The sequence below is a fragment of the Protopterus annectens genome, chromosome 2.part0, assembly GCF_019279795.1.
Source record: "Protopterus annectens isolate FY-2018-M chromosome 2.part0, PAN1.0, whole genome shotgun sequence".
Lineage (NCBI taxonomy): Eukaryota > Metazoa > Chordata > Ceratodontiformes > Protopteridae > Protopterus > Protopterus annectens.
Window position 1 is genome coordinate 1,639,911,842 of NC_056728.1, and position 12,863 is coordinate 1,639,924,704.

Consider the following 12,863-nt stretch of genomic DNA (forward strand, 5'->3'; position numbering starts at 1 on the left):
TCCTGAACCTGATTGACTTCTTCGAATCAGTCTCCAGAGCTGTGGACAAGGGTAAGGCAGTCCACACAGCCTATCTCGACCTCGCCAAGGCCTTTGACACCATCCCCCACTCTGGAATCATAGATAAACGTACTAAGCTGGGCATTAATCCCTACATCACTCGATGGGTTGCCAACTGGCTTACTGACAGAACCCACACTGTAAAAGTAGCTGACTCCAAATCCAGCTCCAGACAAGTGACTAGTGGAGTACTTCAAAGTTCAGTCCTGGGACCTCTCTTGTTTGGCATCTACTTCTCTGAAGTACAGGGCAACACTAAGGGACTCTGGCTAACAAAGTTCACAGTTGACTGCAAACTGGGAGCCATTATTGAATCCCCAAATGATGTTGATACTCTACAAAAGGGCCTTACAGAAACAGATGCTTGGTGCCAGAGCCATGGGCTCAAGCTCTATGCCAAGAAATGTATAGTTATCCCCTTTGGGAAAAAACATGTACCCGTGAATTACCACATAGGTTGCAGTACACTAAACACCGAAAGTGTGATAAGAGACTTAGGGACACAGGTGGACAGTGGTTTCACCTTCCATAACCACATTGCCACAACAGTCAGGAAATCCTTCTATGTGGCAGACCTCATCACTAAGGGCTTTTCATCCAGAAAAAAGGAGGTCATTGTCCAGCTGTACTCATTCCTCATTAGACCCATTATAGAATACAATGCCCCATTTGGTATGTACCTCTCAAGACATCTGCAACAACTGGAAAGGCCGCAGAAATACCTCACTAAAAGAATCACAGACCTAAAGCAGATGCCCTATGCTGACCACCTTAGAAAACTCCAGCTATACTCTGTTGCATATCGTCTGCTCCGAGGCGATCTCTGCTTAACATACAAGGCAATGTCAAACCCAGAGCTGTTGGACATGCTACACTTAAAGAAATCCCAATCCCTCAGAGCCACACACTCCAGGGATCTAAACCTTGTCATCACAATAAACAAAACATGCAGGAGGGATAGGTTCTTGACCCAGAGACTCCCCAGACTCTGGAATAGACTGCCCATACATGTCAAGCAGAGCACCTCTTTGGCCCTCTTCAAAAGGAACCTTGATGACTGGATGGGAGAAAGGAAATTCACCCCAGAGATCATGTCAGTTGCCCTGCTAGACAGGGGTCCAGGGAAGTAAATAGTGTGGAAAGAAATAGCCAGGGAATTGCTATGGCTAGGCTTGTAGAGGCCCTAGAGCGGATAGCCTAGTACCATCCTATGAACCTATGAACCTATGAAATAAACCCCTATGTCACCCACTACAATACCACCTGGCTCACAGATAGGTTGCAGGCAATAAAAATAGAGGAGGCTGCCTCCACAAAGATACTAGTCAGCAGTGGAGTCCCCCAGGGATTCTGAGTTAGGACCTCTCCTGCTTGGTATCTACTTTTCTGAAATAAAAGCCAATACCAAAGGGCTCTGTCTGACTAAGTTTGCAGATGACACAAGTTAGGAAAAGTCATTGAATCCACAGATGATTTAGCCATCCTGCAGGAATGTTTGTCCCAAATAAATAACTGGTGCCAAAATCATGGACTGAAACTAAATGCCATATGATGCATTATTGTATCCTTTGGGAAGTTATCTACCCCAGGTAACTACCACTTTGATAATGCACCCCTAAGAGTTGACCCAGTTGTTTGGGATTTAGGAACATATGTGAACAGTGACATAACTTTTAACCAATGTATGTCCAGTGTTGCAAGAAAGCATTTATGTATTACACAGTTTATAAACAAAGGGATTGTGCCTAGATCTAGGGATGTAATTGTCCCCCTTTACTCAGCTCTCATTAGGCCAGTCATTGTGTATAAAGCACCCTTTGTCATGTATCTTCCCAGACACATGTAACAACTGGAGCACACACAGTTATACCTTACTAAAAGGATATAAAATACTCAGTCTAGGGATCTATAAGTTTTCTGCAGTATCAACAGTATGGTTTGCAGGAACTGGTATATCTCATAGTCCTCATAAAATAAAGTTCATCCCCGTCCAAGTGCAATGTGGATCTATGGGTGGGAAACAGTTACTAATTCTACTTGGAATTGTTGATGCAAATACAGAGTTGCATACTAGGCTACCACTCGACAGAGTATAGGCCTATTCAATAACCTGAGGGTAGAACAAAGCTCTGTACCTTATAGCTGTGAGGTAAAGACCTTAACCATTTCTCCAATTCCATATACCCAGAGTCCTCAGGTGGTTTGGCTCTTACCTCTCTGGTGGTTTAGGAGCTAAATCCTTCCTTGAACTACAAACCAAAAATTCAGACCACCGCACAAAGACCAGGCTGGCAAGCAATAGATAAATCCTTTAATGCAGACCTGAAAGACTAAGCGCTTTCACCATGACAAATGGCATCATCAGAGTAAAGAAATACATAGTCATAACCCTTTTATAGGATACAATACCAATTTAACAATTTACATAGTTAATTGATTAATGAATTGGTAAAATAAATAAAGAAAAAACACCAAATAACATAAAATATAATAATACATCCTTGCCTATGAGCCCATACAACCAACTTTTTAAAAACAACTTTTTAGAAAATATATATATATATTTCCTTTAGACCTAACAAATCCTGAAAAATCCTGAAAAACATTACACAAACATGCTTGCAACCTTATTAAATGTAAATATAAAAATATATGAAAAAAAGCTTACAAATAAAATTAATTATTTATCATTTGATAATTTAATAATTTAATGAATAAATAAATAATTTATTTTATGTTTAAATATTTTATTTTAATATTTCAATATTTTAATATTTTAATAATTTAGAATTTAAAACATTAATATAAAATACTATACTATAAAAACCATAAATCCCATATATCAAATCTGGTATGCTTTTTGCTTAAGCACCGGTTTCATGGAAATATAATCATTTAATCCAGGTTCCTTCATAGCATTTAACCTCAGCTGCCACTCAACTTCCAAGACAGCCTACGGCCAGCTATGACCACACCTACCGTAATGATCTACCTCCGAGTTAGCACTAACAGACACATGATGCAAACACACACACACACATTACAGTCCCACGGAAATGCACACGGCACCCTCAACACACACTTACACAGACTACAGCAATCACAAACACAGTTGAACACAGTACCTACCTGGACCGCAGCACCGGCAGCGATAACTAAATGTCCCTTAACATCGTGATAATATTACAAGCGGTTCTAGTGTTCCGGTACTGTGGTCTTTCAGTCTTTAAGGCTCGTGGTTACGCATGTCGGTATGTAAAACATTCAGTAGTTGGCAGTATCCTATTTATTTGTACCTCCATGGTTGTGTACATGTCGTTGACCTATCTATATATTTGCAGATATAGGTGAATCCGTATATATCGACATATATCTCTCTATCACCCTTTCTATCTCTATTATATATACATATATATATATATATATATATATATATATATATATATATATATATTTATTGCGAGAGAGAGAGTGAGAAGGAGAACACACCTTTCGTTGTGTACATGGCAGTGTATACTGTTTCCCGAACTCCACACGTTTGTGTTTTAACCTGTCACAATACACACCTGCAGTTGGTACATCTCGGGTAGCTTAGTGTTAGGTGATTGTGTACATGATTGCGTGTTCTACTCCTGGCAGTGGTTGTTTTACCTTTCAGAGCAGGCACTATTAGTACAGGGGTGAATAATGCTAGTTTCACCTGTTCTGGACATCGTTGACCGTGATCTGCGTGATATTCAGCAAAGCTTAGCCCTGTTTTGCGCATATCCGTATAGTCATGTTTAAACGGCGCTTACCAGCACTTGCCAACGCATAACCCGCTAACATGTGCTAAACCTGATCTGATGACTTGCATCCAACATCCATTATTCATGCCTTCGTGATTACGTAACAGCCCTTGCAGGACGTGGAACCGGGAACATGCACGACAGTCAGTGCCTTTACCACTTGGGCATCTAGGATTTGTACACGTGTTATGGTGTTTTGTATGTGGACTCTACTATGGCTATTACTCCATACTGCAATCAAATGTGTAACTCAGTTAGTTTACATATGGATGAGACCTATTAATGGTATGTCCAAGTGATGTTTAATGGATGTGCTCCAGCATTGGGAATCTATGTCACAGTGAGCCACACACTATAATGTGCTACACCTTCACACAGCCATAGGTGGAGCATGCTGGGGTGACAGATACCTGTCATGAGTACTCCCCATGCTTTGCCACTACATCCCTGATTACATTATATGGAGCCCCTCATTAACACACCAGGGAATCCATGCAGAGTGTGTGGGGAACAGTGATTACATACATGGATCCCACAATTGGCTCTGCCCCACTGAGGGACAGTTGGTTAATCGATGTGGTGGCGACAGCAGACACTGTTTGCCTCGGCTGATGAATGGCCTCTGACAATCGGACATGTACCTACCGATGTACCTAGGAATCTATACATACAGTATCAACATATGCTGTTAGGTGCGTGCACTGTTCAGGTGTTGACTTTCCTTGTTCCAATAGCTGTTGTGTGTGCAGCTTTTGAGGGCTGCCTATGTAGGATTCACACAGTAGGCCACCTATACATTACAATTTACAGGTGGTCGTGTGTGTGTGTGCCATCCAGTTTACTGTGTGTGCAGGTGGAGAGGTGTGTCAGTCCGTAGGGGCCTACACTGTCAGTGTATGTGCTATACGTTCCACCTTTGCCAAGGCGTGGGCATATTGGGCACGCCTCCGTCTGCCTGCTGGGGCTGGCACAGGGTGTTCATGGTCTGAATCCCTCTGTGCCTGTGATGGCCTTGGCAATTGTGGTGGGCTGTGAGGGCCTTCACCATTATGTCCCTGCTGCAGCTGTTTCCGCAGGATCATATTATGTAGCGTGGCACATACTATGAAGATGTGGGCACACATGCCTGGAGAGTACTGCAAGGCTCCACCAGATATGTCCAAGCAATGGAACTGTGATTTCAGCATCCCAAACACACGCTCTATGATGATTTTGGTTTGTGCATGTGCCTCATTATGGCGTTCTTGCATGGGTGTGTGTGCATTTCTGATGGGAGTCATCATCCACAGCTCCAGTGCATAGCCAGCATTCCCCACAAGGTGGCCATATGGGATGTCCCCCCTGACAAATACCTGATACAGCTGTGAGGCATGCCAGATGTGGGAGTCATGGTAGCTTCCAGGGCTGCCAGCACACACATCCATGATAATGCCCTGGGCATTGCATACGACCTGGCAGTTGATGGAGTGGTATCCCTTGTGGTTTATGTATCACCTACCATGCTCACTGGGTGGTGACTTGATATGTATGTGCGTGCAGTCTATTGCACCCAGTACCTCCGGGTAGTGTGCCACATGGTGGAAGAGACGCATATTGCTGGCCATCTCCTCCTGAGTTCGGGGGAAGTATATATGCTCATTGGCATGTGGCATCATGGCATCCAGGAACTGGTGTAGTACCCTGGATGCTGATGCCTGTGAGATCCCCATTATATCTCCAGTTGGCCTTTGAAAGGTACCTGTGGCTAGTATTCTCAAGCTTGCACATACCTTCGTGTCCACTAGGATGGGTTCCCCTCTGTTGTTTCTGGATCTCAGGCGTGGCTGGCAGAGCTCAACTATTTGCTGTAAGATGTCCCTGTCCACCCTGTAATGCTCTACTATCTCCAGATCATGTAGCCCCTGGTAGGTTACCCTTGGTCTGAACACTCTTCTCCTCCTCCGGGGCCTGCGGTGGTTGTCAGCATCATCCTCCACAACACCTTCAGTCTCTAACACATGGTGATGAATCACAGCTATGGCAGCTCCCAACATGTACATTGTAAAAGTTCCCCATCTGTTTACACCGATGGTGCAGTGTTTGGGAATACACAGGTGTGTGTGAGGTGCCTTCACACTTTATACTATTGTGCTTTGAACACTGATGATGTCATAGGGTGTGTATGTACAATCAGAGCTACAGGGTATCTTATGTGTTTTACCACAGGTACTGCTATTGTGGTGCCTTTGGCATTGAATTACATTTAGCTGTCGTGGATTACCTCTTGCCCTTCCCTTAACATTTCCCCTCCCATTTTCTGGCATGCATCCAGCAGCCTGCTTTCTTTTGTACTTTCCAAAACCTGGCTTATATTGCGAAATGTGTTCTATGGCTGATCTACTGCAGGTTTGCTTTGCTCTGTGGTGACAGTTCTCTTTTCTTTGCAATCTGACACCTCCCCTAGCCTGTTCTGCAGGTTGCTGCGAGCAGACTTGTTAGCTGCCGTCGATTGCCCACTGTGAGTTAATAGGTGTTAATTGCTCAGTTGTACTCCAATTACCCTACTGTGGCATTTCCTTATTTTCTTCCCGTAACCTTCCTGTTTGAGCTGTGGTGCACGGCGTGTGCATCCGCTTACCGCGTTTTGGGCATGTTTTCATCCACGTACACATGTGCTTTTGGGCACCATATGTGCTCTCAGCTAAACAATGCTATACCTACATCCCCACCCCTATCCTGTGGCTTTGCTTAGCAACGGGCAGCCCGGATTTGCATTGCTCCCATGTGCTTACAGCTACGGTGGCACACCCCACTGCTGATGTCATGTATATTTCCAAACCACTCCTCGGTGTTGTAGAGCTGTGCTGTATGGTACATCCTTAGTCCGGCGGGACATTTGCGATTCACTATTACTTGCCTCATTTGCATACCATTGACTACTAATTCATAGTTACCACACCGAACACTGTCACAGACCCTTAGCAACCCTTGCAGCTTGGTTGTGGTGTACCATGCATACCACTGAGTGTTATGGTGAAATCATGATTTGTATTACATTGCGATTTTATGTCATTTGTATATATTTTCCTTGTGTTCCCATTTGCATACACATGCCCTGCAGTTGTACTTTGCGTTACTGTGGACATGACATTAAATGTTGCTTTTTAGGTGTTGTGCATCTTTTCTTATGCCATTGGCTGTATATTTACCCATTGGCATATGTTAACTTTGTAATACATGAGTCTGGTCCACTTTCATAGCTTCGATGTTCTGTTTGGCAAAATGTAAACTGTTTTTTTTTTGGTTTACATTTCTGTAGGCTTAAGCTACGCCTGCACCACTTAATGAATCACTATGTACCTTCATTTGCATGGAGCAGTACTGCGCATGGGGTGATTAGCATACCTGAGCCGAGGGCTGCGCAGATCTGGCGTACGCTGGTAGTGGACGTGGAATTGGATCATACCTGAATCTCTCGGCGGCCATATTTGGCATTATACTGCCTACGCTACGCCTGCGCCTGGCGCAAGCTTCATGAATCCCGGGGAAAAACTATTCTATAATAACTTTCAGTATACTACTAAACACAATCATAAAATATTTTGGGCATCCATTAAAGAAATCTTACATGCCAGCCAAAAATTCAACCCAAACCCCTCTCCTGATAATTCACCACTTGAAACTGCAATACATTTAACTCTTATTTAATAGATAGTATAGCATCTCTAACCAAGGATTCCACAACATCTAATCTCAATACTGCCCAACAGCCATATATCAACACATCCGCTTTTACCTTCAAACCTGTGCCCACATCCTATATAAAACTACTCTTAAACAAACTTAAACTGTGCTGTTCTTCAGCTGATGACCTTGCAAATGAAACATCTAAAAATAGCAGCCACTAGCATTGTCTATCTATCTCAATCTTTAGAAACAGGTCAATCTGGGAATCCCATGTTCCCTCTCTCTGGAAAAAGTCACACATTATCCCTCTGCACAAAGGAAGAAATTCAAAAGACATTAATAACTTTAGACCTATAACATGAGTGTTTTCTCGGATGTTGTTTTCTTTTAAACTTTAGACCTATGGCAATCTATATACTGTCAATAATGCTAGGGATAATGGCAAACTAGTCTCTTCCTAATTTCTAAACTTGTCCAAAGCCTTCAACACAGTTTGTCACAGCAAACCTCCTCATAAAATATCCTCACTAGGTCTCTCTCAACCCATCTTCTGTGATTCCAAAGCTACATGTCCAATAGGTTTCAGTCAGTAAAATGGCAACCACACTCTCTCCTTACCTCCCAGTTACCACTGGTGCACCACAAAGCTCTATCCTTGGTTCCCTCTCTTTAACATTTTCATCAACACCCTCTATACATCCACACAACATGCCACCCTAATACAACATGCAGATGATTCTACTCTCATTTGTACATCTGACAACATGGTACACCTCCAAAAAATTACTCAGGAAGCTTTTATAGCCGTTGAAACATGGCTTCGTAACTCACAACTCCTGCTCAACCAAAAAAAAAAAGCCAAACTACTACTTTTTACCCAAATCCCTCCCTCATGCAAAAAACAAAAAGTCCTCTCTCTCTTGATAATATGACCATTGAAGTCACTTATCATAGCAAATTATTAGGGGTGATAGTGGATGATAATCTTAAATTCGACCTGCATATATAAAATTGTACAAAAAAAATCATCAAAAACTAGGGATGCTTTACAGAGCTAAATACTTTCTCACCAATACAACTAAAACTATACTTGTCACTACTTATCTCCTCCCCACACTTCCTTATGGTGCTGCCATCCTCACTAACCTCCAGGCTTTGCAAAAATTTAAATTTGAACAATGCTGTAACAAAGTTGCCAAATTTTCAGTAAATACCTCTTTCAGAACCCACTACTGTATAGTACTAAAAAGCCTAATTAGTTAGAATTCCCTCTTCAGCTAACATACAGAGCTTCTTACCACCTATAAAATTATCTGGCATCCATCTGTCTGTCCAACACTAAAAAGCATGCTACACAACTATGTTCCCAGCTGGGCATTGCAATCCAGTGACCAAAAACTCCTATCTGTCTACAAACCTTTCAAATCTGCTGGGCAGTGTCTGTACGCATACAAAGTTGCTAAGGCCTGGACCTCCTTACCTATATCCATCAGGTCAACAGCCTCCCTTCCATCTTTCAAACAACTCTGAAAGCCTTCCTAGCTAAAATCTGGCTCTTTTCTAACTCAAAACTAGGATAAACTATATCCCTAAATGTGACAAATTACCTTTTCATTCCTTATACCTCCTTACTCTCCCTTCTTCCTTACTTCTATCAAATTCTCTTTCTTGACTTTCTCTCTAAATATATCATAAGCCTGTTTTCCTTCACTTGATATTGCAATTCCTACTTGTATTAGACTAACATAACTTTAATTTTTCTACAAATTGTCTAAAATTTTTCTAAATATTAAATGGCTGTCATATAATTTGTACCGATTCTTCAACAATGTTTATATTATGTCTAATTTGTTATAATTATTAAAACTGCAGATGTTTTCATTTTATCTTTGAAGATTGTAAAATTGTTGTTATTAAAATATTTCCTAATACTTTGGAATGTTCCTTGCACGACTTCTGCTGAAAATGAGCTTCTTGGCCAGTTAGACCATCCCAGTAATTAAATGTCAATAAATAAACAAAAAGTACAGTTTCAAGGATATTTACAAAGTATTTGTCATATGAAGATAGTAATTTGGCAGAATAAAAAGATTTGTGCAAATATGTATTAATGAAAGAATACTTACTACATAAAAGTAAAATGTTTCATTTATTACTGATCATAACAAACTCGCAAATATCTTTAAGATAACGAGACAACTTTTAATGTTAAATGAGGGGTGACACAGAAGCAGCAACAGCTGATAGAGCCATGCGATACTTATGTTACTGCATCAGTCTCTCCTTCCTCACTGTTATCACTGCTGTCATCCTAGTGGGAGTATGAGAGCCAGGTGTTATTGTGCAGTGAACATACAGTACAGTATAGTACAAACTGAGCAGATATGCTGCAGACAGAAAAGGACTGCAGTACATCACAGAAAAGTTCTGAGTTGGGCATTGCATCTTTCTGAGCAACAAAATGAATGTCTATTCAGTTTCTTCCTGCTGCAACTAATCTAACCATTGTATTGTTCTGCTGCCTCAACCAGCTGATCAGTTGTCTACAGCAGTCAAGCCATCATAGTGCAATGCTGTTGCTAAGCAGCCACACCACTCAGGCCATGGCTGGCATAGTGTAAAGTATGCATCATAATCTATAAATCCTTCTTGATCACTTTCAGGAATCTCCTTTTATAGCATCACCTGCTGAAGACAGGAATGTTGCACAACATTAATCAGCAGCACCACCACAATACCAGTCACAGTCAGTTACAGTAGTTTCAGCAGCACAACATCAGCCACACAGTCAGTTACAGCAGCAGCAGCACAATACCAGCCACAATTAGTTACAGAAGTAGTAGCATAACACCAGCCACAGTCAGTTACAGCAGCAGCAGCACCACCACCACCACCACCATAGCACCAGCCACGGTTAGTTACAGCAGCAGCAGTACAACATCAGCCACATAGTCAGTTATAGCAGTGGCAGCACAATACCAGCCACAATTAGTTACCGAAGTAGTAGCATGACACCAGCCACAGTCAGTTACAGCAGTAGCAGCACCACCAACATAGCACCAGCCACAGTCAGTTACAGCAGCAGCAGCAGTACAACACCAGCCACAGTCAGTTACAGCAGCAGCAGCACAATACCAGTGACAATTAGTTACAGAAGTAGTAGCATAACACCAGCCACAGTCAGTTATAGCAGCAGCACTACCACCAGCCACAATCAGTTACAGCAGCAGCAGCACAACACCAGTTAGAGTCAGTTATTGTAGCAACAGCACCATCACCACAACACCAGTCACAGTCAGTTACAGCAGCAGCACAGCACCAGCCACAGTCAGTTACAGCACCAGTAGTATAAAGCACAACACCAGCCACAGTCAGTTACAGCAGCAGCAGCACCACCACCACAATACCAACCACAGTTAGTAACACCGCCATCAGCAGCAGCACAGCACCAGCTATATTCAGTTACAGTAGCAGCACCACCACCACCTCAACACCAGCCACAGTCCATTACAGACAGCAGCATCAGCAACACAACACCAGCCACAATCAGTTATAGCAGCAGCACCACCATCACCACCACCACTACCACCATCACCACAACATAACAGCAGTCAGTTCCAGCAGCAGCACAGCACTAGCCACAGTCAATTACATCAGCTGTAGCATAACACTACCAGCCACAGTCAGTTACAGCAGTAGCAGCACCACCAGCATAACCACATCAGCCACAGTCAGTAACACCACCATCATCAGCAGCACAGCACCAGCTACAGTCAGATACAGCAGCAGCACCACCCCCTCAACACCAGCCACAGTCAGTTACAGACAGCAGCAGCAGCAGCAGCACAACACCAGCCACAATCAGTTATAGCAGCAGCACCACCACCACAACACCAGCCACAGTCAGTTACATCAGCAAAAACACAACATCAGCTGTAGTTAGTTACAGCAGCAGCAACACAACACCTGTCACAGTCACTTACAGCAGCAGCACAACACCAGAGACAGTCAGTTATAGCAGCAGTAGAAATGAAAAGAGTGAGCAAAATGACACATACATCATTGTGCTGAGAGGAGGTAATGGAAAAAATGCATACTACAGTCCCAGCTCTGGCATACAGAGGAATAAAGCCCTGATGATGACTCATATAGTCTGAGTGCAGTTAACAGCTCAGGTGCTGGAAGAGACAGGCAGGTGACATTTTTTTAACTTTCAGTGGTTTACAACTGATCAATTTAGCTCACTGGACCTTGTTCCACACAAGCTGGAGCAATGATTTGTTTAGGGTAGGACATGCATAATTTGTGCTGTCCTATTCACACTTGTATGCCCAACCATACTGTTGAACTATACCACCAAAACATTATGCATTCACTGTCACACAGTGGTATAGAAATGAACAGCTACACGTGTAACATTAGAGAGTTGCCAATGGACTCTTAGGGACTTGTAAACTGTCAAAGAACATATACTATTTATGTAAATATACATTTCCTCCCTTGCAGATTATTTTAACTGCCTTTTCTATGGTGTACAGTATCTATATAGCGTCTACATGACTGCTTGTAAAATTCAGTTGCAATGTACACTGAGATGCAATCAGTGGTGGCTGATGACTTCAAAGCAAGGGGGAGGGTGTGGGAGCTGCAGGAAGCACCTAAATGGGTAGGGCTAATTGTAATAGGTTGTAAAACCACATAGCAACTCAGCAAACACAAGAGAAGTGAAAAAACAAGCTGGTCACACCAGGTACTTAGCATATTTACAGTTTAATCCAAATAATTTCATCTTACTAGTTTCAGATTTCTTCAGAATAACAAATAAAGTATAGAAATGCACACAATATCAAGCCATTTCTCCACCCCTTTCTTAATTAGTTCAATTCAGACCCACCCAGTTGTTAAAACACAGCACAACATAAAAGACATATTACATTTATTTGATACTCTGTTGGAGATTCACAAAACATACAAAATATTGCAAATAATGTCATAAAATTCATAAAAAATATGTTGTTTTCAGTTTCAAATAAGAACTTAATGACAGCCTTTCATTAAGTCCAGGCTTTTCAACAGAGTTAAGTTTAATTTGCCATTTTAGCTCTTTAATTTCTAAAAGTTCGTCACTTGGCCCACCCCTAGGTCCTAAGTCAATGTGATCTATGACACAAAATGTAAAGGCATGTGTTGGGTTCTCCTTAATATGTCTGTATAGGGCATTCTTTTCATTATGATATTTAATTTCATAAATATGCTAACAGATCTTAGCCCTGAATGCTCTCTTGGTTTCCCCCACATAATAACTGCCACATGCATGACATACTGCAACATATACAACTCCTTTGGAAT